The sequence below is a fragment of the Canis lupus genome, chromosome 38, assembly GCF_048164855.1.
Source record: "Canis lupus baileyi chromosome 38, mCanLup2.hap1, whole genome shotgun sequence".
Taxonomy (NCBI): Eukaryota; Metazoa; Chordata; class Mammalia; order Carnivora; family Canidae; genus Canis; species Canis lupus.
In genome coordinates this window covers 16,592,382-16,616,777 of record NC_132875.1, presented here as the reverse complement: position 1 = coordinate 16,616,777, position 24,396 = coordinate 16,592,382, and the positions used below count along the sequence as shown (strand labels likewise).

At 33.6% G+C, this 24,396-nt stretch overlaps 1 long non-coding RNA gene across 1 annotated transcript in view; it reads left to right on the top strand.

Moving 5' to 3' along the window:
• Positions 1–24,396, top strand: part of LOC140627035 (uncharacterized) — a 50,233-nt gene that overhangs the window by 19,217 nt on the left and 6,620 nt on the right. Inside the window, exon 2 of the long non-coding RNA XR_012026002.1 lies at positions 9,612–9,688. This is a non-coding gene — a long non-coding RNA (uncharacterized lncRNA). The remainder of the gene's footprint in view (positions 1–9,611; positions 9,689–24,396) is intronic.

Sequence of the window (24,396 nt, the reverse complement as noted above, 5' to 3'; positions counted from 1 at the left end):
TTTATGCGGCAATGCCATTAAGACTTCTGAGTTTCAGTTGGCTTCTCTGTGGCTGCCACTAATTTGAGAGACTATTGAATGGGTGCAGGAAACAAAGGAAAGGATTTGTGAGATTTTTGTCTAGTAAAGAAATTTGAGTATAATTAGTGCCACATGAACCTAAATGGGAGAAAATTGGTCAAATACCTTCTAATATTTTGAAGGATTTATAGTTACAAAGAAAATCAGAATCTGGACTAATAAAGATTGAATTCTTTGTGTCCTCTTCAATTTCTTTCATAAGAGTTCTATAGTTTTCAGAGTATAGATCTTTTACCTCTCTGGTTAGGTTTATTCCTAGGTAACTTACTGTTTTTGGTGTAATTGCAAATGGGATCTATTCTTTGATTTCTCTTTCTGCTGTTTCATTATCGGTGTATAGAACTGCAACAGATTTCTGTATAGCAATTTATGTCCAGTAGCCTTGATGGATTTGTGTATTAGTTCCAGCAATTTTTTTGGTGGAGTTTTTTGGGTTTTCTGCAAGAGTGTCATGTCATCTTTAAATAGTGTAAGTTTGACTCCTTCCTTTACAATTTGAGTGCTTTTTATTTCTTTTTGTTGTCTGATTGTTGAGGCTAAAACTTCCAGTACTATGTTAAATAGTAATGGTGAGAGTAGACATCCCTATACTGTTCCTGCCTGTAGAGGAAAAGCCCTCAGTTTATCCCCATTAAGGATGATATTAGCTCTGGGGCTTTTGGATATGGCCTTTATGATGTTAAAGTATGTTCCATCTATCCTTACCTTGTTGAGAGTGTTTATTAAGAATGAATGCTGTATTTTGTCAAATGCTTTTTCTGTATCTATTGAGAGGATCATATAGTTCTTAGCCTTTCTTTTGTTAATGTGATGCATCACGTTAATTTGCAAATATTGTTAATTTGCAAATATTGAACCACACCCACAGACGAGGAATAAATTCCACTTGATTGTGGTGAATAATTCTTTTAATGTATTGTTAGATCTGATTTACTAGGGTCTTGTTGAGAATTTTTGTTCATCAGGGATATTGGCCTGTGATTCTCCTTTGTAGTGGGCTGTTTGGTCTTGGAATCAAGGTAATGTTGGCTTTGTAGAATAGACTTGGAATTTTACCTTCCATTTCTATTTTTTGAAACAGTTTGAGAAGAGTAGGTATTAACTCCTCTTTAAATGTCTGGTAAGGGGATCCCGGGGTGGCTCAGCGGTTTGGTGCCTGCCTTTGGCCCAGGGCGCTATCCTGGAGTCCCGGGATCAAGTCCCACGTCCAGCTTCCTGCATGGAGCCTGCTTCTCCCTCTGCCTGTGTCTCTGCCTCTCTCTCTCTGTCTATCATAAATAAATAAATAAATCTTAAATGTCTGGTAAAATTTCCCAGGGAAGCTCTCTGGCCCTGGACTTTTGTTTGTTGGGAGATTTTTGATGACTGATTCAGTTTCTTTGCTGGTTATGAGTTTGTTCAAATTTTCTATTTCTTCTTGTTTCAGTTTTGGTAATTTGTATATTTCTAGGAATTTCTCCATTTCTTCCAGATTGCCCAGTTTGTTGGCATACAATTTTTCATAATATTCTAATTGTTGGTATTTCTATAATGTTGGTTATGATTTCTCCTCTTTTTTTTTAAGATTTTATTTATTTATTTATTTATTTATTTATTTATTTATTTATGTATTTATTTATTTATTTTCATGAGAGACACACAGAAAGAGAGAGAGGCAGAGACATAGGCAGAGGGAGAAGCAGGCTCCATGCAGGAAGCCAATGCGGGACTCCGTCCCGGGACTCCAGAATCACGCCCTGAGCCAGCCTCAGTAACCCCTGAGCTGCCTCTTAATATTAACTGCTTAACCTCTGAGCCACCCAGGCATCCCACTCACCTCTTTAATTTGTAATTTTACTTATTCGGGTTATTTCTCTTTTATTTTTGATAAATCTGGCTAAGTGTTTATTAATTCTTTCAAAGAACCAGGCCCTAGTTTCATTGATTTGTTCTGTTATTCTTTTTGTTTCTCTATCATTTATTTCTGCTCTAATCTTTATTATTTCCCTTCTCTGCTGCCTTTGACTTTATTTGCAGTTCCTTTTGTAGCTCCTTTAGATGTAAAGGTAGCCTGTGTAGTTGAGACTTTTCTAGCTTCTAGAGATAGACTTATATTGCAATATATTTCCTTCTTAGGACTGCCTTTGCTGATTCCAAAGGTTTTGGACTGTCATATTTTCATTTCTCATTTGCTTCTATGTCCTTTTAATTTCTTCTTTTATGTCCTGATTAATCCATTCATTCTTTGGTAGAAGGTTCTTTAACCTCCATATATTTGTGATCTTTCCAAATTTTTTCTTGTTGTTGACTTCAAGTTTCATAGCATTGTGCTCTGAAAATATTCATGGCATGATCTCAGTGTTTTTGTATTTGTTGAACCCTGATTTATGACCCAGTTAGTGACCTATTCTGGAGAATGTTCCATGTGCAGTTGAAAAGAACATATATTCTGCTGCATTAGGATAAAATGTTCTGAATATATATGTGAAATCCATACAGTCCAGTGTGTCATTCAAAGCCATTGATTCTTTGTGGATTTTCTGCTTAGATGATCTGTCTATTACTATAAGACAATGTTAAAGTACCCTACCACTATTGCATTATCAAAGAGTTTCTTCTCAACGTCTGTCCGGCAGTAGTGTATCATCACCATGACCATGAAGCATTAACTTCTGTATTTCCCATATTTCTATCTTACTGGGAACTTGTATGCAGTTTATCCTGTCCCAGCTGTCTGCAGTGGTGTGGTGTAGTGTGTGTGTGTGTGTGTGTGTGTGTGTTTGTGTGTGTCTGTGTGTGTGTGAAGTAGCAGGGTATTTAATTCTTAAATTTTATGACCACAAAGTATCATATCTACATTGATGGAGAAAATGATTTACCCTGTGGATTTTATCACTTTACAGTCCTCTTGGTACAAGGAATGTGATCCATAACACAGAAAATTAAAATGAAAAGAAAATATAGATAAGTTTTCACAGTGGGGAAAAGAAAAAGAAATAATTTTATTTACTATGAAATATCTAATGTAAAGAAAGTCCATAATGATAAATAATAATAATAATAGTTTTTTATTGGAGTTCAATTTCCCAACATATAGCATAACACCCAGTGCTCATCCCATCAAGTGCCCCCCTCAGTGCCCATCACCCAGTCACTCCAACTCCCTGCCCACCTCCCTTTCCACTACCCCTTGTTCATTTCCCAGAGATAGGTGTCTATTGCTATTGATATTAATAATTCTTAATGTTACAACAATTTTGACAAATGTACATTTACCATCTTGTAACACAATATACCTAATAATTTTCAGGTAGAATCATTCAAAAAATTTAAGGAATTATTAAAGTATATCTAAGGAAACAGAAGTATATATATATATATATATGTAAGCTTACAAAATTTACAAGTTTCAAAGTAACTGGAAGGAAATAAAAATGCATTTATGCAGATATACATATGTTAATATAACAGTATATTTAACATATATCAGAACTTAGAATATTAAGTACATCACATATTCTCTAATACATATTATACATTTTACACATCTGCATACCTATATAGAAATATCTGTATGCCATCACACTTGTATCCTCTTCTTCCAAAAAAATTATTTGAAAATTTTTATAAATTATGCTAACACATTAATTTATTTTACATTAATTTTTATTCTGCTTAAAATTTTTAATAGTGTACGTGGCCTTCTAGTGTAGTTGTATGCAATTGAAATTTTAATTAAGAATAAACATAGTCTTTCATTCTAAAGTGAGGAACAAGACAAGACTATCCACACTTTTCACTTCTCAGAACACTGTATTAGAATTCCATTTGCTCTGTGTAATTAATAATTCAGTGTTTTGTATCGCCAGTTGTAGTTGTTTTCATTTTGATAGTAAAAGAGGTGTAATTATATCTCACTGTGGTTTTAACTCTTTAATTTGCTTTCCCTAATGACTATTAATCTTGAGCATCTTTTGATAATTTTGCTATCCATATATATATATTTATAATATAATGTATAATGTAAATGTATGTGATGTAGTGTGTAATGTACATTTTTTGGTTAACTATCTGTTTAGATATTTGAGAAATTGAAAAAATGAGATTTGTGATCATTGTATTAAAGTACAAAAAGTGTATACTAGGGGTTAGGAGTGCTGCATTGAGTTCCACACAGGTAGCTTGCCTCTCCCTCTGCCGGTCTCTGCCTGCCTCTCTGTGCCCCTCATGAATAAATAAATAAAATCCTCAAAAAAAAAAAAACTATTTCACTATGAAAGGTGATACAGACATACTCATGAAATGAGTGTTTTTTGTGTGTGTGTGAAGAAATTACTTCGTATCATTTCTAATGCTTACCTAACTGAAAATTACATTAAAAAAAATTACTACACATAACATGGGGAAAAACATAAAAGACTTCATTGCCTATTAAATATAGCTTTTATGAAACTGATAAAAAAAACAGAACTCTTTAGTTAAAGCAAAATGTTAGCTTATATTGTTTAAAGTTTACTAATAAGATATTTGTAAATATATTTACTTTATGCAATATATATTATATTACTTTTCTATTGCTGTGCAACAATGCAACAAATTATTGCAAATGTAATAGCTTAAAACAACACAAATACATTATCTCCTGATTTCCATAGGTCATGAGTCAGGGTACTGTTGGTTGGATCCGCTACACAACATCTCACCAGGCTGAAGTCAAGGTATAGCTGGGGCTGCAGTATTATCTAAAGTTCACAGTCTTCATTCAAGATCAAAGATTCTAGAGAGGATTCAATTTGTTGCATTTCTCAGTCTGAGGTTCCCATTTTCTTGCATGCTGTTATCCAGGGAGCATTTTTAGCTGCTAGAAGCCACCTACCACTACCTGCCCTGTGGCCCTCTCTACGACACTGCAGTTTACTTCTTCATGACCAGAAGGAGGTAGCTGCTTCACGTTCTCATTTTTTGAGGCCACTTCACTCTCTGGCCTCTAGATGTACTTTGAAATGGCCTACCTCATTAGGCTAGACCCACCCAGGAAATCTCTGTAACTTAAAGGCAACTGAGACTTTTTCATCAAAATTCATCAAAATTCATTCACATCAACACCTAGATTATTGTGTGATTGCAACCCTGGGAGAAGATGTGTATACTAGAGGTTAAAAATCATAAGGGGCTAAATACTTTTGCTTACTTTACATACATTTAGAAACAGAATGACTTTTATTGAGCAGTCTCATGAATTAATTGGATTCATATACAGGGTTATATCCTGGCTCTCAGTAACTACCACAATATCTTATAAATAACTATACTTTGAGTTTATTAAAAACAAAATAACAAACCTTACATATATTGAGAATAAGTAGGGGTATTTTGTAGGTTACAAAAATATATCTTACATTCTAAAATTATGTTCACAAAATTTAATTCTATATTGTAAGAAAAAGTGAAGTTTCGTTTTGGCCTCTTTATTATTTATAATACTAAGATATTTAACTATATTTAACTATATAAAATCATTTTACCAATTAGGTTGGATATTTCAGAAATTCCATCATATTCTTTGATAAAACAAATGTTCAAGATGTGCATTTTTTTACGCAATCAGTGAATTTTATTAAGTGTATTTTATGCTTAATATATATTCCTGAATCATCTTTTCAGAATTAGTAAATGGCTTATGCTATTGATATAGCTAGATACATCGATGATTCTACCGCAGAGCATAGAGGCTAATTTTAGACATTTGCAAGTTTGAACATGTACTTTACAGATTAGGCTCTGGTGTGTACTAATCAACCTGCAGACATTAGAAGCTCAAGCTTTATTCTTTATAAATTAGTATACTCTTTTGGTATTTTCAGAAATCTATATGAAAGCATCCTCACTGCCACTATAGTATCAAATTTAATATCAAATTTAAAAAAAATAGGATTAAAATTTTTTATCATTATGTAATTATATTTTACCATAAATTACATGAAATTATTCTTACTCAATTTTGCTAATGCAGAGAAAGTAATTATCATGTTTTGGAAATAAAGTCAAAAATAGATTCTATTTAGGTGGTCATATTACAGCACTTAGAAGTTTATGAATATCCTAGTGCACATGCCGCTTAATAGACAAAATGTCTAATCGTTAACTGTAACATCGGGCAAAAAACTTAATTTCTTCTTTTATTTAATCATCTATAAAATAAGCTGTCTTTGCAGTCTGCAAATGCTATGATCTATGATTTGGAGGAATGACTAGAGATGTTTTCCAGAATCACTGCTCTAAATTTATTGTTCTTTATAAGCATTAACTATGGAGAAAATCATAAGAACGTTTTCTATCTTTCTCCCTCTCCTTCTCTCTCTTTCTAGGTATCTATTAATCATTTATCTATTTATTTAATCGAGCTACTTATTTATCTATCTATATCATTCTATATAGACTTTATTATTTCATTATTTTATAAGATAATGAATTAGATTGGTTATAGAAAATATTATTTTGTGTATATGTCCAAGAAAATTAAAAGAAAATAATTAGAAAAACAATACCAACAACAAAGGCAACTTTCTCTAATCTTCCAGTTCAGAAGAGAATAGTTTCTTAAAAATAAAACAAAAGAAAAAAAAAAAAAAACAACTCCTATTGAGGTAGTGTTTTTCAGTGTTTTATTGGATAAATTTTATTTATTGATAAAGTTAGTATAAAGAGTCTAAGAACATCATGAAACAAAGGAATTCTCAGATTAAATACTTAGAACTTTAAATATTTAAAGCCTTTATTCTTAAACTCAGTATTTTGTAAAAAAAAGAAAAAATACCTGAATTTCTTCAGGTACAGAGGGTTTATTATTACTATTTTTGAGATCATCAAGAGACTTTATTTTTTTTTCATCTTTATTTATTTATGATAGTCACATAGAGAGAGAGAGAGAGGCAGAGACATAGGCAGAGGAAGAAGCAGGCTCCATGCACCGGGAGCCCGACATGGGATTCGATCCCGGGTCTCCAGGATCGCGCCCTGGGCCAAAGGCAGGCACTAAACCGCTGCACCACCCAGGGATCCCAAGAGACTTTAATTTTGAGAGCAGTTTTAGGTTTACTGAAAAATTGAGCAGATAGAGTTCCCATATCCTCCACATCCAGTTTCTCAGATTATTAGCATCTTATATTAGTATGTACTATTTGTTGTAAGTAATGAACTAATATATTTTTTAAAGGTTTTATTTATTTATTCATGAGAGAAACAGAGAGAGAGAGAAGCAGAGACACAGGCAGAGGGAGAAGCAGGCTCCATGCAGGGAGCCCGACGTGGGACTCAATCCCAGGACTCCAGGATCACACCCTGGGTTGAAGGCGGTGCTAAACCGCTGAGCCACCCAGGGATTCCTTAATGAACCAACATTGATGTATTATTATAGTTCATAATTTATTCAGCTATCTTTAGTGTTTTCTCTTCCAGAATCCCATGCAAGATACTACATTGCATTTAGTTGCAGTATCTCTCTGGGTTTCTTTTGTCTGTGATAATTTATTTGACTTTCTTTGTTTTTGATAACTTAAAAGTTTTGAGGAGTATCGGTAAGGGAGTTTGTAAAATGCCCCTTCTTTGGCATTTGTGGTGTTTTGTTTTATTTGTTTATGTATTGATTTTTGAGTTTGGGGTTTGGGAAAGGGAGAGCACAGAGTTATGTCAAGGGTCCATTTGATCTGGAGATAGCTGACCTGCTAGATGTCAGAGTAGCTGATTACAACTAGCCACAATGAAAGTGACAGCCAAGCCTTCAATCCTTACTGCATGAAGATAAGCAAGAGGCTAAATGGGGGAATGTGCTGCCCTCCACTCTTCTGTTTTTCACGTCTAGGACTATGTGCTGGTGGAGATTCAGGTGTATCCGTGCAGATATGAGCATAGTCTTATTTCTGAGGTGGTCCCAAACAAGTGGTTTCTGTAATTTTATGGATCTAGGGGCTGGGGGAAAGAAGAGGAAGAAGGGCTAGGAGTAGAAAAAGTAGTGAGCAATGAGTTAGAGAAAAATGTCTTCAGATTTCTTCCTTTCTCCCCTTGATAAGGCAATCTCAACAGAGGTACCTAGGGAAGGCCTCAGCAGAAAGCCCAGGTAAAGAGGCCTCAATTTGAAGCCTAAAGCATGCCACAGCCGGGGCCCTGAGACCATGACTTCAGTCCTCTTCAGCCTGCAGTGCACTGGCTGTGCAGAGTCTGGTGTGGGAAAACTTCTCCGGTGAGGCCTGCCAGATAAGTCCTTTATAAATGCTTAAGGTCAGGCCTAAAAAATCATAGATAGTATTTCGGGCAGGATCCAGACTTTTCAATCTAATGTATCATTTCCATTACATCATATCAAATGTACATTCCATCAACATGACTTATGACTGTTGGTATTAATGGTGGTCACCTGCCTGAGGTAGTATTTGTCATGTTTCTGCATCATAAAGTTACTCTCCGCCTCCCCACCCTTTCCATACAGACTTCTTTGGAAGGAAATCCCTATGTGCTCTCCACACTTTAGGAGTGAGAAGTTACCTTTTACTTTCTTGAGGCAGACCATCTACTTAATTCATTTGGGATTCTTTTGCACAGATTTGTCCCTTCTTCCTCATTTATTTATTCAATCATGCATTTTTATCAATATGGGCTCATGAGTATTTATTTTATATTCTGTGTTATATTCTAATATTACTTTGTTTAGTTTGTTGCCCAAATTGTTCTGACTATGGCCGTTGATCAGGGGATTTATTTTAAGTACATTTTTAGAAATGAGAAAGGTATATATTAGGACCAATGAGCCAATCCTGGGAACTGCTATATAGCCAGTCACCACATATTTGAGTAGTAGTGCAGTACACAACTCCGGGAACACTATTGACCTTGTCATGTATCTGAATGGGACTCTACAGAGTTCACATAGAAAGCTTGTGAACCCAAACCCAGTCTCCTAATATATACTTATGCCTCTCAGGAAGTGGACAACAATTCAGATGCTTCAGAATTCAATGCAGCTTTTTAACTTGGATATTTTATCATCCCTGACAGTGTATGTATTCCTTCAGATTGCTTGTAAATGTTCCAGATTAGGTTTATTCTGCCTCTTTTTATATCTTCTTTCACTGTCCCTGCCCTTTTGAACTAACTGCTTCCGACTTCATTGCTCTCAAAGCCAAGTGTTAAAAATCACTGCAAGTCAAGAGGTAAATCTGGGCTCAAAGTAGAGTGTAATGTATTGAATGAACTTCTTAGCTAAAAACAAACTTGGTTTTTATAGTTTGGAATTTTATTACATTGTTCTTGTTATACAAGTTTAATTCTCAGATTTCAAGAATTTGCATTGTGATTCAGTTTAATAATTTTTAGCTTTCTCTACTGTTCAATGATTCCTATGATTCCTATGAATCCTATACAGCACAATTGAAATACTAATTAGACACATTCTTTCAACCGATGTAACTATGGGAGAAAGATGTTTTTAGCTACAGAATCCTGCCCAGGAAAATACTGATAGTAAGTTAATAACTTTTCTTTCTCTATGATAACAGACCAAGACTCAGCTACTCCTGGACCTGAAGTTTGGTTTTCAGAGGTGTTGCAGTTTATACAAGCTCTAAAAAAGGAGGTATGTGCTCTGTTTTGTAAAGTAAACTTAATATTTTTTATCCTTATCATGTTGCTGTTTCTACCATAAAGGCATTTTACTTGTTTCTTAATTCAGTTGGCAAATATTGCTTCTTAAAAGTTAGATCTAGAAATCTGGCAATTGGTGATGCAATTGGCTTTAAAATGAGGAAAATCTTATCTAAATTTCCTTTTCCTTCATATCTTTCACTGCATTCAATACTAGCATCTTACCTACAGTAGGATGATTGCAATTTGTTTGCAGTTGGTATCATGTAAGAAATCCTTGCAGTGTCAAGGTACCTCAGTTTGGTTAACTTATGTAGTGGATTCCAGCATTGAAACTATTTTGTCTGCAAGCAACCATTAGTAAGTGCTCCCGTTAGTATTGTTGTCTAAAAAAAATTGGAAAAAGGTATTCTTTTTCAGTCTTTAAAATATGTCATTGTGGGCTATTCCATCATGTTCACTGTAAGTTACATCCTTGAAAGGGATTTGAAAGGGAATATTTATAGGTTTAAAATAAATCCAAATAAAAATCTTATTTGCATCATTGTCATATCATAATTATATATGATAATGAATGGCTTGATTACATAAATATTTTAGGCTACCAAAAATAATATTGAAGTAGACATTTTAAAACTATTTATTCTTCTAAAATATAATGCCAAAATTGAAGGGGAAGCTGAAGACTAGATTTTTGCCTAAGACTAGGGCCAAAGGCAAATGTTGCTCTGCTTTTTTATTTAGTACCTCAATTCCTTTTTGCTTTTACCTCACCTTACTTCTACTTTCCTTAATACATTATTATCTTTTTCTTACTTTTTTTTCCTTACTACATTTTGATAAATGTCTTTGGTTTTTGAATATTTTACCACATAATTGCTCAATTATAAATCATATTTTTTTGGATGCGCCACTCCACATATACCTAGGCAGCATGATATAACATGGTATATATACACGGGTGGATTTTTATTGTTAAGCTGGTGGGCATGGCAAGTATTTTTGTACTTTTTAATGAAAGACTCTAATGAATAAAACCATGAATATATGTTAATTCACAATAAAGGCATTTATTAGAGAGTTTAAAATTTCTTGTAAGCTTTGTGGGTTTGCATTTTTTTCTCCAATTTGCTTATGCTCTTATATTTTTTGTTAACAATTGCCTGGGATAGCTAAGGTGGTGAGTTGTTGAGTGAGATAATAACCATTTTTTCTCTGTGATGTGTGCAGTGCAAAGTATTTCTAGTTGGTCATAATTGTGATGTTTATAAAACCCACCTCAGGGCAAAGGAATATGAATAAAACCGGCTAATAGAGAATATGTAATCATAAAAGAAATTAAAGATAGCATTAGGAAATTAGAAACTACAACAGACTACTTACCATGTGGGATCTAAATAGTTAAACAAGTTTGTGAAAAACGGAATTTGTAGAGGAGAAGAGGCAGGAGACAATTACCTTTCCTATGAACTTTCTCTATGTCTCTGGCATTGGGTTTTTCATACATGTCATTTTAGCAGCTGCTAATTTTTCATCTAATCCTCAGAGTTCTTTGCATACATTTGCCCATTAATAACTAATTATAGATAACTGTGCAAACTGAAAGAGATGGTAAAGGAATAAGAATTTTCTTCATAGGACTTTTCCACAAGTGAATATACATTAAATAAAAAATAAAGACATGCTATCTTGTCAAAATATGTAAATTCATTTGCTTTAGTAAAGTAAAAAAAGTAAAAAAAGTAAAGTACTTTTATCTTGCATAACAACAACATGACTTCACTTCCATGTTTGTCCTTCCTAAATTTCCTAATTCTTTTTCTCTTTATCTGTACAATCATTTTGAATCCAAACATTTATCCTCTTATCATTCTATTTATATTTTTAATATTTTATTTATTTATTCATGAGAGAGAGAGAGAGAGAGAAAGACACACAGGCAGAGGGAGAACCTATACATGACAGACTTTCAGCAAAATGTATTAAATAAATCAGTGTAATGCTATCACATATTTACAACTAAACACAATGCTGCAATATTCTAAAATAGTACCCCAAGAACAGAGTTGTATATAAATCAAGAAACATACTTTGCTTATTATTTTTAAATATTTTTAAATTATTCATGAATTAGCTAAAATAATTTTATTATTTGAATAGAAATTTGTTGTTCAGCACCAAAGAATGCATACCAAGGTGATACTTCACCATGTAGACACTAAACTTCTACCATAGGATATTTAATGACAGTAGAAACCTAATCAGATAGAAGCAGTGCATGAAATGAATCAACATCAAGGAAGAGAAAGAGAAAGACAGGCATTTTTCATTCCAAAAGGTGTGCACATTCACTTTACATTAAAAGCACTCCATCAGGTACATGGGTATCTTACCAAAAAAAAAAAAAAATGTTAAACAGAAAGAAAATATGTATTTAGATACTTAATGACTCAAATTGAAGAGTCTACAGGAAGCAAAGGAGGATGATCAAGCAACGAGGATATTTAAATCTGAGCAGCTGGGAAGGCCCAAGAGAAAGTTCTAATCTTTATATCCTGGTTGTGGCTAAATTGCAGTATGAAACAGATTTATTTGGAATGTCTTAAACTATAAAGTTGGGCAACCTTTGTTAAACTCTGGAGAGGACAATATTTTATTTTGAGCCTAACAAATTAAAGATCAACCTGGGCCATCTGGGTCTGTAATAAGAACAAATAGCAAAAGCATGGTTAGCAAATATCATAGCATGGTTAAAGGGACGTTACAAACATAGCTGTCTATAGATGCTGTAATTTACAGACATTTTCTATTTCCTCTGATAATAAATTTAATTTATTCCTCTGGCCCTTCATTTTGGATAAATTTTCTGCCACTTTATCAATACATTCCCAAGGATTTCAGAATAAAGTTGCATACAATAAAACTCATGGACCTGACACATTGTAAGTAAAATATTCTCGTGTATTTGCTACATATAGTTTTCTCTCTTAGATTTCTCTTTAACAAATAAAAGTTATTCAAGTGAATTATAAATTTGATATTTCTAGTTCATTCAAGGTCTGTTAGATTAGCTTAGAAGAATTTTTTAAAAATGATCCCAGGTTTTTTCCATGATATAAAACTAATCATATGAAATATTTTCAGAAAAACTATCCATTTTAAATTGTACCTTAGAGTCACATTTTTTTTTTACGCTAGCAATATTTTATTTTTACTTTTGGTTCAAATATTTCATTCTTATTGGACATGCAGAGAAATATGTATATGTACAGATGAAAATAAGATGCAAAGGAAATGTATTTTAACAACAAATTGATAATGAGTAGTTTATGATTCATAGAAAATTATCTCTGCATTCTTAGTTTTGCATTTGGTTCCTGCTCACTTTCATCATTCCATATTGCTTTAGAAAATAAATTTACTTTATTTTTCTTTATCTAAGAATCATAGCCACTGATTTACCATGTTGAAATGAAAATATTTTATTTTATTTTATTTATTTATTTTTTGAAATGAAAATATTTTAAAGTGATAATGAACTGATTTTAAAATTGTTATCCCAATGATTGCTTACAAAAGATGAACTCTGAAATAAAATTGGGGGGACAATTTTCATTAAAGTTGGGCACACATATCTTTAAGCATTTATTAACATTATTTATAGAATTCAATTTCCAATTCTACGTTCTTAATCATTCAAATCACCCTGTATTTAAGACCTCTCATTTTAGCAATATTTATTGGCTACATACTTTCCTCCATTCAGTTTTTTCATATATTTACTCCATGTAAACATATCTTTCTTATCAGTAGCTGAGAAATATCTTTTTCACCTAAAAATTATCCTATATTAAGCTTCCTCTTTGTCTTTTACATTTTACTCCTTTTCTTACTTGGATTTATTCTTAAGAAATCAGTTCAACCTGTCCTTTATATGCTACCATAAGCTCTAATGAATTATTTGCTATGCTCTGCTTATTCACCCTACCTGGTCTTTATCTCTGTTTCTGTATTCTCAAATGGAAATGATTTTTCCTCTTGTGTTCTAATGGCTTCACTATCTACATCATTGATCACAACATCTCCTACCCATTTGTGATATAATTTCATATAGATCTTTAAAAAGAAATCTCTCTCTGTATATAGGTTACCTAACAATATATATGATAGGATCATACTGCTGTGATTGAAAGAAAACTCTCCTGAAATGACTTTGAACTATGTAATGCTTATACAGCAAACAAAAGGAAGATGTAATCAATGAAGGACTGGTGTTCAAAGTTATCAGAATACCAGATTTCTCCTCTCTTTATATTCCTTGTGTCCAGCAGGTTACTTTTATGATTATTATCCCATCAAATGGCTGTGGTACTTTGACTTTTGGATAACCATGCCAGGTAGCTGAAAACATCCTTTTCCTTGTGAAGTTTTTATCTTTTATTGTTTTGAATGAAAGAAAGCCTCCAACACATCCTATTGGTAGAATTGAATCATATAATCGCTCTTAATGAAAGAAAAGTTCAATATGTTTGGCTTCCCATTCTTTGTAATCAAGAAAGTATAGGATACAGAACTCTGGAAATGGGCCCTGAATATATATTCTACAATGTCAGCCACAGCATTTAGCTACATGCAACCTCATAATCCAGCTTCCAACCTATTTTGCCATCTTCTGTCTCAGAGATTTTCAACTAGAGCTGGAACCACCTCCTTTAATGATATTTGGGAAACGGTGGGGGTGTTTTCTGATTGTTATAGACTGAATATTGCTACCAGCATGGAGGATATGAATGCCAGAGATGTTAATATCTTGCATTGTGTGGGGTAGTGTTTAATGTCAAATGATGGTATTTCCATCAAAATTGTTGGTAGTATCCACTTTGTTAAAACAAACAGACATTTTGTATAACCTTTTCAGGCAACTCAACTCAGCATTTCTTTTGTTGTCAAACTCTAATTATTATATATTTATTTGTGTCAAATTCATAAGATATTTATACATGTAATATATAATATTTGTGTCAAATTCATAAGATATTTATACATGTAATATATAACATATATATTATTAGTATAGATATGGAGAGAGAGAAAGAGGGACACACATACACACATACACACACACCATAAGAGGAGACACATTACACAAGTGTATCCAGATTCAGTGCATGTTAGGAAATGAGTCACTGATATTGTGGGACTAATAACAAAGGTATTGCATATGACAAACTGCACCATTGCCTTTACTTCATATTGTCTCACTTTCATCTTAAATTTCTATTTGGCTTAATCACTTACTAAGTGATTGGCTTAATCACATGGTCTAAAGAAATTAACATCCATGAACTTTGTTTTCTAATAACTGTAATTGAAGTATTAGTTTTTTAAACTTTCTAAATTTTTTTGAAAGGCATGGATTATAAATTGTGATGGTACATTTGAGAAACATACCTTCAGTATTTAGTGCATGGCATATAATAAACTGTATTAAATGTTGTGTCTTCCTTGTATTATACCTCCAAAGATTTCCTTGATATTATATGATGCATTTCCATTACTTTCATAACAAGAGAACTTGAATATTATCCTCTTTGCACCCGTTTCCTCATTTTTAAATGGCATCCTTATATATTTGTTATGAGGAAAAATAATGTAATTTACTTAAAGTCCTTAGCATAACACCTAAAATGGGGTAGCCTTCAATGCATGTTAACTATAACTTTTATTTTTTTATTTTTTTTAAAGATTTTATTTATTTATTCATGAGAAACACAGAGAGAGAGGGAGAGAGGCAGAGACACAGGCAGAGGGAGAAGCAGGCTCCATGCAGAGAGCCTGACGTGGGACTCGATCTCGGGTCTCCAGAAACAGGCCCTGGACTGAAGGTGACGCTAAACTGCTAAGCCACCTGGGCTGCCCATCTATAACTTTTAATATGTTATTACAAACTAAACTTATTTGGTTTTGGTTGAAGAATATGAAAAATAATATTCCTTAGGAATATTATTATAAGCTAATAATTATGTCATTATAATATGTTTTAATAAGGACAAAGCTATATAATTTTTAAAAAGTGGATATTCTTTCTGTATTCAAAAAAAAATTTAATGAGGGGCCCCTGGCCGGCTCAGTTGGTTAAGCACCTGCCTTTGGCTCAGATCATGATCCCAAAGTCCTGGAATGGAGCCCTGCATCAGGCTCCCTGCTCAGTGGGAAATCTGCTTTTCCCTCTCCCTCTGCTCCCCACCCCCACTTGTGATCACTCTTGCTCTCTCTCTCTCTCAAATAAATAATCTTTAAAAAAAAATGAATGACTAATCCTCATGAGTGTTATATGAGTGTCCTAAGGGCTGCCTGAACAAAGTATCACAAACCAGATGGCTTAAAATAATAGAAACGCTATCTTCCAGTTTTGGAGGTCAGAAGTCTGCGGTGGAGGATTTCATAGTGCTTACTCCCTGAAGATCCGGTGGGGGTATGGGATCCTTCCTTGGCTCTTCCTATCTTCTATTGGTTGCCAACAATCTTTGGTGTTCCTTGGCTTGCTGATGCATCATTTTGCATCCATTGTCATGCCGCCTTCTCTGTATCTTCATATAACATTCTCTTCTATATGTGTCTGCATTTCTGTGTCTGAATTTCCTCTTCTAACAAGGACACTGGTCATTGGGTGAAGACCCAGCCTAACCCATAACGACACCATCTTAGCTTGATTACATCTGCAAAGTCCCTTTTCCAAATAAAGTCACATTCCTAGTTACTGGGGATTAGGACTTCAACTATCTTTTGGGGGACACAATTAAACCAAACAGTTACTTGCTTTTTTTTTCCTTTCTTCTTTTTTTTTTTTTCTCTTTTTGAGAGGTGGGGAAGGAGCAGAGGGAGAGGGAGAGAATCTGTTTTTTAAGGTTTATTTATTTATTTTAGAGAGAGAGAGACAGTGACAGCATGAGTGGGGGGAGGGGCAGAGGGAAAGAAACTCAAGCAGACTGCCCACTGAGCTTGGAACCCAAGTGGGGCTTGATCCCAGGAACCATGAGATCATGACCTGAGCTGAAGTCAAGAATTAGATGCTTAACCGACTGAGCCACCAGGCACCTCAGTTACTTGCTATTTGAAAACAATGATCTAAATCCTTCACATGTACTTTCTTAATTTTCTCACTTCTATCACTATTAGAAATCATCTTACAATTATGCTATTACATATAGGTAAAATGAGGCACAGGTTAATTAACCAAAATTTGCACAAATGGTAGGCATTGGAGCCATTTTATGAGCATAGGTAATCTGACTTCAAATATATATGAGTAGATCTTAAATGTCTTGGGCTGGAAAGACATGTAGTATGAGGCTGTTGGAAAATAATTTATTGACGGGTGAACTCACTCATTGCTGGTCTCAGGTCTGTCAAGGGTACCAGAAATAGTCCTAAAATTTGGCTGAGGTGGTTTATTAAAACTTGGACAGGATAACAGCCTTCAGTACTTGAAATGGTAATGAAAGGACATTTTGTTACAACACTAAGGAAAGGTTAGAAGCTTAAGGAAGTAGGATGTTAGAATTAATTTAATTTGCAAGATGTAAATATCTACCACTTAATTGTGTTCCCCAGCAGGTCCTCGAGGACATTTCCTTCACTTAGTCAATTACTAATCCCCTGATGGAGACCACACTGGCATCTTAGTGGCTCAATGGTTGCTGACCTCTATAAACTACATTTAATGGTAGAAAATGCTTCTGTGGAACCAGGCTCTTTAATATGAATGGGGTCAACAGAATTTTAGGATAGCAAAAGCTAGGTGGCAATACTTAAATATTGACACATGCATGACACACAAAATCAATATAAAGTGCAGCAATGAGAGACTGAAATTCAGCCTGCCCCTATCTAAGGGGATCTGTGTCAGTGTATAAAATATCATAACGGTTTTAGGAGTTGCATGGTGGGACAGAAACCAGAATGTTGCTCAAATGTATATAATCCAAAGTTAAGAATAAGAGCTAGTGAGCAGTAAGATGATACTTGTTATACCCTTTTCTGAATGTAAAACACTTCAAAATCTGATAGTCTACTGATTGAGGAGGAGAATACTTTCTTTAGAGGAAAGACCCTATAATGCCACTGTAAAAATATACAACAGATATCATTTTGATCCTTTTTAAAAGGGCTCTGTGACCTCTTTATAGTTTTACAGTATACTGGAGGCAGAAGAATATACTAACATTTTGAAGAATTTTAGACGTAGTTGCTAGGTTGACTCTAATATCAAGAAACTCAAAAGATACTCCAGTTATCGTGGTGATATGGAAGTTAGATTATAATGGAAGCTCTGGTCTAAGTACAATTCACAGTGAGTCCTGTGCTAATTTTTCCAGGCTTCAAATGTATAATCAGGTTAAATATAGTTAGCACCTGACCTATGGAATAGAACCCCTCAAAGTACTTAGCTCTATTTCTTAGCCTCTAGGCATAACTCAAGGCAACAACTATTTCATTATATCTAATACTTTTGTGGTTCAGGAAATTGAGCTGAACGTCGCAGAGGGACTTCTGTTCAGTGTGTCATCACGGTTCACCAGTGACACTCACTTGGCATCTGGTCATGTTTGAAAATAAATAGCTTCCATTTACATAAGTAATGTTGTTGCAGAGATGCTTGAGAGGTTGCATTCACATGGGCCCCTTTCTCTATGCAGTCTTAGTGTTTTGTTTTGTTTTTCATATAGTCTCTCAAGACTAGGCCTAGAAGGGGCATAGTGACACTTCCACTGTACTTTGCTAGTCCAAGCAATCACAGACAGGCCAGAATTCAAGTAGAATAAACATTGAGCCCATTTATCAATTAAAATGTACCAAAAATATGCAGCCAAAGGTGTGATCTTTTGGATTATTAATTTATTATTATTATTATTATTATTATTATTAATTGAGAAAAACCTTCTACAGCTAGTTCACTGGTCCAAGGCACATTAGGCCCAATTTGTAGCTTGAACCCAAAGTTAAACCCCATGTAGACCATCTAACCTTCAAGTACTCATAGATTCATGGGTAAAAATAAATTCTTGTTCTTTCAACTCACTAAATTCTGGGAGTAATTTGTTATTAAGCAATAATTCATCAATATAATCATTATAGAGGTAGGTCCTAGATCAAGTTTAAGAATGTCTAGCAGATGCAGGTAAGTCACATGATAATGCAGGCTCCCAGATATCATTTTATAGACCATTGCCTCTTCTTCAGGTCATACCAGAGGTCTTATAGAGGTTTTTCTATGAACTGAAAGAAAAAGATTTGAGTTAGTTTCCCAGATGGCTGGAAATAGACTATAGTCTCATTTTCAGATGGCTCTGACGGACAGTTATGAAGAAAAGTCTTCCTAGTAACAGAGCTAAAAGTAAATAGTTAAATAACCAAGTTGCATATATCGGAAACTAGTAGGAGGTGACTCCTGAGTAGTGGAAAACATCTTGGGTAGTTGTTTAGAACTTCAAATGAACAAGTCTGAAAGAAATGGAATATAAAATTTTGAGGGAGATGTGTGTGTAGGGACCTATGAGATTGAGAGTATATGGATCTTTGTGTCTCACATTAGTGCTCAGAAATAAGTAGCTGTCACTAATGATTCTAAACAATCGAGGAGACAAAATGACAGATTTTGTGGCTATAAATCAGACTTTCCTCTTAGCTAGACAAGTTTTTTTTTTGTACAAAGTGCCCATGAAAATGTGGTCATCATGACAGGAAGACCCTAATGATGCTAACAGCAACATATTGTAATTTGTGTAAATAGGCATCTGCATGAAATTGGAAAACATGCTCTCCCTTGATGAAATTTTCAAGACACTCAGGTATGATGGACAAACCCAGAACTCATCACAGTAACACTATCCTCTAAAACTTTCGACAGCTAGTTGGTTTTCACACAAGGAACATGATTTTACAGTTCTAAAATTTCCCAAGTAATTGTTCAGTATATTTTTTGATTAACTACTGTTTATCCTTCCTTAAATATAAGCTGGAGAAAGAAAATATGTAATCTGTGGTTTCTAAAACAGTGAGTAATTTGTCAAGATGACCTTGTTATCTTGATTTCTCTTCTTAACATTTTTATTGAGCAAAACATTTGGCTGAGGAATAACATTAATGATGGATTAGAATTGAAAGAATTTTCACTGCCAAATAAAATTTTTCCCTGCACCTTTTTATTCTACCATAGTAGTGGATAATTTACTTGTTTCATTATAAAAATAATTTTCGTCATGAATACTTGCATTTAATGCTTGTGCAGAAACATGAGAATAGAATAGATTATCATGCCACAGTGACCTAGAAATACAGAAAAGATCATTTTGTTTGTACTTGTATCTAGTTCTATCAAATACCAGATGGTCTGGAAAGGTAAGATAATGCTAATGAGTCTCAAGATATTGCATAGCAATTAGTGCAGCAACCAAGGTCAAACTGCCATTGTTCGACTCAACAAATAATTTAATTTATAAATAAGTTTATTTCCCAGATAAGGAAAAGAAAATATCACTAAGAAAATATTGTAGTTTTTAAATTTTATCTGTTAGACTTTCCTAGAGTTTCTGAATTATTTTGGGTTTTCTGTTGTGTAGCAGAGGATTATTCAGCAGATTTGGGTTGTCCCCATTCTACTTATTGCAAAGAAAGATTTGATCTTCGCTCAGCTTCTAGGTTATAATTTTTAAGCCTTTGATTTTTGCCTATTAACAGTATCATTGTTTACCTAAGGCTGTAGAGCTGCACCACATACTTTATGCTGACAAATGTGATTTTTGGAGGCGTTCTCTGGCCATACTAGATATTGTTTATTATAGCATGTTGATCTGTGGTTGAAGCCTTGGATTATGTGGTATCAGTTTGACCTTGAGAGAGGCTGTAGACTGAAAGTCATATGGGCAGATGTAGGCTGCACTTCTAAAGTCTATGCATTACCTTGTCAACTCCCTTGCCTATAATTTTAAGTAATTATTTGTTGATTATGTTATTTTGTTTACTCATTTTTATTATGTAAATATAAAATAAAAATAAGGATATATAAATGTAGCTTCCAAACTTATGGACACTTTTATTTTTTTATGGACACTTTTAAATAGATGTATGGATAAAGATGTAATAGAATTATGTGTAATAGAATATTACAAAGCCATTAAAAGGATGCAGTCTTACTCTTTATAAACAACATGAATGGGCCTAGAGGGTATTATGCCAAGTGAAACAAGTCAGAATGAGAAAGACAAATACCATATGATTTCACTCATACATGGAATCTAAAAAAACAAATGAATAAACAAACAGCAGGGTCAGACCTATAAATACAGAGGACAAACTGCCAGTACCAGAAGGAAGAAGGGTGGGGGAATGGACAAAATGGGTGAAGGAGAGTGGCTTGCAGTTACAGATACAGGCTTCCAGTTATGGAATGAATAAGTCACAAGACTAAAAGGCACAGTATAAGGAATAGTCAATAATGCTGCAGGAGCAATGTATGGTGACAGATGGTAGGTACAATTGTAGTGAGCATAACATAACATACAGAGAAATTGAGTAACTATGTTGTATACATGGAACTAATACGACTGTGTATCAACTATACTTAAATACAAAAAGCTAAAAATTCATTTGCAGTTTCTCATCCCTCCTCAAACAATTATGGACATTTTTATTTTATTTTTTTTAAAGATTTTATTTATTTATTCATGAGAGACAGAGAGAGAGAGAGGCAGAGACACAGGCAAAGGGAGAAGCAGGTTCCATGCAGGGAGCCCGATGTGGGACTCGATCCCGGGACTCCAGGATCACACCCTGGGCTGAAGGCAGACGCTCAACCACTGAGCCACCCAGGCATCCCCAGTTATGGACATTTTAAAAGTTAATATATACCATTGCTTTGTTCAATCTCAGTTTCATTTTAGGAGTTGCACAATAAATTATTTTAAGCATTTTTTTAAATTTTTATTTATTTATGATAGTCACACACAGAGAGAGAGAGAGGCAGAGACATAAGCAGAGGGAGAAGCAGGCTCCATGCACCGGGAGCCCGACGTGGGATTCGATCCCGGGTCTCCAGGATCATGCCCTAGGCCAAAGGCAGGCACTAAACCGCTGCGCCACCCAGGGATCCCTTAAGCATTTGTTTATTAAACTACAAGCTTTAATATTAATATCACACTCCATCATTATATAATTAATTTTTAAATCATCCAGATATTACTAGTAAGTGGTAAAAAAGTAAATATAGTTCCATGTTACAATACCTACACCAATTTCAAACTATGTTATTTAACAGTAATTTGAGAAAAACAACAAAAACTTTTTTTTTCTAACAGTTTGAAGATATTAACTGTTTCGGCTTTATCTTTCTGCTGTCTGATACACTAGCAAAATGCAACTGCATTTTTTTTCAAATCCCATTCTATTGAGATGCAACTTAACATCCTTTGGTAATTCACTTATTTGATAGTAACAATAATAATCAAATGATAATAATGTTTAATTGAACAGTACTTTAATAAATGTGTCTTTGCTTCTAATGGCTGAAGTTTGCTTTTTACATAATTTGATTATAAATTGAGATCATTTTTTTTTTTCGGCACAATTAAACTTTTTTTTAATGCAAGAAAGAAAGTTGTCTTCAGTTGCCCTTTCTTCCCACAAGCCAAGTGCAGATGAGCCACGGCACCTTGCAGTGACTTTAAGTGAGATTTAAGTTCTCATAGTTTAATTTTTTTGATTTATTAATATCATATTCATGAAGTTCAATTTCATTCTTGACTCATAATATTCTTCCAATATTTAATAAATGAAAATAAATGTCATACAAGATATTGGATAATGTGTCTAGAGTAAAATTGCTCTGAGCATTTGTTTTGTAATTATACATTTCCACTTTTGTAAAAAGCTTTGCAATGATTATAAGGAAATTTCCAACGATATTCTCTGTTAGCATTTTATTATCAATTAGAACTTGCTAAATGATTTTTCGTAAATATTTTTATAATGATGTTGATAATTTGTCTAGATTTATGACAAAAGATTCAAGGTATATAGATTAAGTTGAATATGCAAATGTTACCTGCAATTTATGTTTTTATTTTTTTTTAATTGTATTTATTTATTCATGAGAGACACAGAGAGAGAGGCAGAGACAGACAGAGGGAGTAACAGACTCCATGCAGGGAGCCCCGTGCGGGACTTGATCTTGGAACCACGCCCTTGGCCAAAGGCAGACGCTCAACCACTGAGCCACCCAAGTGTCCCAATTTGTGTTTAATCTATAAATAAGTCTATGTTTTTTTATCTCATTTGTGCATGTACAACTTTTTTTACTCCTACTTTTACTTTACTATTACCCCAAAGAAAGTGGATGAGAAATGTGAGAACTAATGTTTATTGAACTATATATCAGTGCTCCTGCTAGTCACAGAAGTAAATTAATTCGCCCAAGTTCACAGAACTAGTAATTAATATAATTGACCAGATTCACAAGTGGATGAACTAAGCTCTGTTTCACTGTAATCATTATGGTCCTTTTATGATCTCAGGTCATTAGCAATTTTATTAAATCTAAACTGCACTGTTTGAAGAACCTTTTGAAAATAGTGACAGCTTAATCCAAATTTGTTTTTCATAACTCATGTATAGCTCAGTCATTTTGTAAGACTTTTCTAGTTACTGTTTCATAAACATTGAAATATGCTAATTTGTCAGTTTTTCTTTCACTTTTGTTTTTCACAATTTTGACAGTTTCTTACTGCTATCCATCCAGATATTCTTTCTTCTTCAAGTTCCAGTTCAGCATCAACTATTTGTATTAATCTTTCCTTAAAAAATAAAATAAAATAAAATAAATCTTTCCTTAAGTATTTTATCCATTGTTGATTTACATATTTATGAACTTTGCAATTTTAAATTGCATTTTGCTTTAATAGTTACTATTTAATGTTGGCATTATTAAATTGATAAATTTTATAAGTGTTCTCTGACATTTTGTTTTCTAGTTTCCATTGATTACCAATAATATTACATAAAAACAACAAATACATGATGATGTATATAAATAATAATGGTTAAGATAGCTTCTGTTTAAGTGAAGCATTTATAGATTAGTTTATGTATCAGTGCATTTTAAATCATTTAAAAATTTAAAACTCACAGATATTTGAAGCTTAATACAATCTTCTTCTGAATTACTAGTATGTAATTGAGCTTCTATGAAGAGAAATAAAAATAGTAAGTCCTCTCTTCTGGCTAGAAGTATTGTAGTTGCTGATAAAGGGTTAGTACTTAGAAATATGTAAAGAACTTATAAAACTAAATACCCAAAAAAGGAATAATCCACTTTTAAAAATGGGCAGAAGACTCGAATAGATATTTTTTTGAAAGAAGACATCCAGATGGCTAAAAGACACATGAAAAGATGCTCAACATCACTCATCATCAGGGAAATACACATTAAAACTACAATGAGATACCACCTTGCTCCAGTCAAATGACTAAAATTAACAACACAAGAAACAATAGATATAGATGAGAATACAGAGATAATGGAACTCTCTTACAGTTTTGGTGAGAATTGCAAATTGCTGCAGCCACTCTGGAAAACAGTACAGAGGTTCTCAGAAAGTTAAAAATACAACTACCCTATGATCCAGCGATTGTACTACTAGGGAT